The sequence below is a fragment of the Ursus maritimus genome (assembly GCF_017311325.1).
Source record: "Ursus maritimus isolate PB19 chromosome X unlocalized genomic scaffold, ASM1731132v1 scaffold_X1, whole genome shotgun sequence".
NCBI lineage: Eukaryota > Metazoa > Chordata > Mammalia > Carnivora > Ursidae > Ursus > Ursus maritimus.
In genome coordinates this window covers 69,392,920-69,396,237 of record NW_024423319.1, presented here as the reverse complement: position 1 = coordinate 69,396,237, position 3,318 = coordinate 69,392,920, and positions in this window count along the sequence as shown.

Genomic DNA, 3,318 nt, shown 5'->3' with positions numbered 1-3,318 from the left:
TTATATCCATATCCATCAGTTCTGTGGCAGAGACCACAGACTCATTATCTTTTCGTTGCTGGGGGGGGGGATTTCTCCTCCTCTTCATTCTGATGAGGAGAGGTTGTGGGGATGCCCAGAGCCCAAATTATTGAGCAGGACACAGACAGTGTGCACTTGTTTTATAGGGACCTTAGGGATGTCGGCTTCTTGATTTTTCAGCCTGCCTTCTGGGGGAAGGGCCTGCAGCGCTGGCATTCAGGCAACTGTGTTTGGGTAGAGTCTCCCTGTGCCCTGCAATGGGGAATGGGGATGGGCACGATGTGAGCTGATATTTCCGGGCTTTTGTTCTCTGGCAGCTTTCCCTGGTGGTTTTCTGTGCCTCTTCTGAGAGTCAGAGCAGCAGTGGCCGTATCCTAGCCTCTGTCTCAGAAGAGAGATCACAGTCTTCTCTCCATTGAGCTCTCTTGGCCACTTTAACTCTGTTTCTGTTGGTGCTGCTAAGAACCCTGCAGCGTCCTGGGATGTGCGCCCCACGGCCTGTGTCCTAGCCCTCACTTCCAGGGCCTACGCATCTCTGTCCTTTGTGCTTCTAACACCTCCAGCTGCCCCCGGTTCCCCCGTGCGTGCTCCCAAGCTCCCTGTTTCAGTATGGTTCTCTTGCATTCTGGAGCACCGGTTTTCAGTCTGGTTGCACACAATCCCGAGCTCCCGGTTTCAGTCTAGTTGGAGTGTGTGCTCTGGAGCTCTGGTTTTCAGTTTGGACATGTGTGCACTCCCAAGCTCCCAGTTTTAGTCCAGTTCCAGTGAGGGCTCCAGAGCTTCAGTTTTCAGTTTGGTCGTGCGCATTCCCGGGCTAACGGTCTCAGTCTGCTGTCTCACACGTGCCGGTCCTGGAGTCCAGCCTGCTCCCCAGTGCCGGTGGCTACTGCTTCCTGGCACCTGAGCGTGTTGGCTCCCTCCCCCTTCCGTTTATCTTCTGATATCTTTTCACGGATTCACGGCTCCTCGTTTCATACCTCAATATTCAGTGCTGGAGATGTTCATTTGTAGAGATCAAGATGTATCATCCTGCATCTCAGGCTGATTCCTTGGGTTTTCAGGATGGTCTGGTAGATATCCAGCTCAACTCGGGAACAGTTGAGAAAGGGTCTCCTACTCCTCAACCATCTTTTATTCTCCTTCCAGAAAAATGTGTATTCTGCTGTTGGTGGTGGAGTGTTCTGTATGTCTCTTAGGTTTGTTTGATTTATAGTGTTGTCCAAGTCTTCTATTTTCTTACTAATCCTCTGTCTGATTTTTTATCCACTATTGAAAGTGAAGTATTGAAATGTCCTACTATTATTGTAGAACAATTATTTGTTTTTCTATTTATATTTCTTTGCATATTGTTAGTGTTTGTTTCATATATTTTGTAGTGCTTACATTAGTGTATATATATAACCTCAATTGTATGTGATGAGTCACTTATTTCTTGGTATTTTCAAGATTTTCTCTGATTTTGCTTATCAGCAGTTTGCTTATAATAGATCTTTGTGTGGTTGACATTGATTTATACTACTTGGAGTTCATTGAGCATCTTGAACTTGTACCTTCATGTTTTTCCTCAAATTTGGGAAATTTTCAGGCATTATTTCTCCAAATAATCCGTCTGCCCTCTTCTCTCTCTTTTCTGTGACTGCCACCATAATGTGTATTTTGGTCTGTTTGATGGTGTCCTACAAGTCTCTTAGACTCCTTTACCTTTTTTTCAATCTTTTATTCTTTGATCCTCTGATTTGATAAATTCAATTCTTTTTCAAGTTCACTGATTCTTTTCTTTCTTTTTCTTTCTTTCTTTCTTTCTTTCTTTCTTTCTTTCTTTCTTTCTTTTTAATTTTGCCTGCTCATATCTGCTGTTGAACTCCTCTAGTGAATATTTCACTTTAGTTATAATTTTCAGCACCAGAATTTCTGTTAAGTACCTTCTTATAATCTCTATTTTTCAATACTCTTATTTTACTCGTAGATGTTTTATTGATTTACTTTAGTATTTTTTAGTTTGACTATAGTTGATGCATAATGTTACATTAGCTTTAGGTATACAACATAGCTATTCAACAATTCTATACAAAATTCTATCCTCACCATAAGTGTAGCTACCATCTGTCACCATGCAATGCTATTACGATACAATTGTCTATATTCCCTATCTCGTAACTTTTATTTCTCTGAATTATTTATTCCATAACTGGAAGCCTGTATCTCCCACTCATGTTCACCCATTTTGTGCACTCCCTACCACCTCTTTCCCTTCTGGTAAATAATAGTTTGTTAGCTGTGTTTATAGATATGTTTCAGCTTTTCATTTGTTTGTTTGGTTTAGAGCTTTCACATATAAGTGAAATCATATGTTATTTGTCTTTCTCTGACTTATTTCACTTAGCATAATACCCTCTAGGTTTATCCATGTTGTTGCAAATGGCAAGATATCCTTTTTATGGCTGAATAGTATTCCATTGCTATTTTTTTCATGTAAGTGTTGGTAATCAGTATGCTTTCTTTGGAAAAAAATATCAGATCCACTGCCCATTTTTAATTGGATTATTTGTGTTTTAGTCTTGATTTCCTTTAGTTTTTTAACCTACATTTTTCCTTAGTTCCTCAAGTATATTTAAGATAATTGTTTTAAATAACATAATAAAAATTATTATAAAAAAATAAGGTTTTGTTTAGTAAATTCATTGTCTAGGCTCTCTTGCAAATGGTTTCTGTCCATTTATTTTGTTCCTCTGAATGTGCCGTGTTTTCCTTATTTCTTTATGTGTTTTGTATTTTTTGTTGAAAATTAGGCATTTTATTATATAATGATAAAACTGAAAATTAGATTCCCTCTCACCATTTGATTTTTTATTGTTTAACTCTCTATAGCCCATTTATTTTGAGACTTTTTGAAACTATTTTTTGCAAAAAAAATGTTTTTTTCTGTGTGTCTACTGACATCTCTGATATTTTAGCTCATATTCAGCTAGAATTTTGACAGATTTCGAAGGAAGTCATACTGATGGCCAATAGGTACTTTAAAAGTTATTCATCATTATCATCAGGGAATGCAAGCTGAAACCACAATGAGATAGTACCTCATACCTGTTAGAATGACTAAAATAAAGATGACAAGAAATAACAAGTGTTGGTGAGGATTTGGAGAAAAAGGAACCCTTGTGCACTGTTAGTGGGAATGTAAATTAGTACAACCACTGTAGAAAACAGTGTGGAGGGTGCTCTATTTTTAACTTCTTGAGGAACCTTCATACTACCCTACAACCCAGCAATTGCACTATGGGTATTCACCCCAAAGAT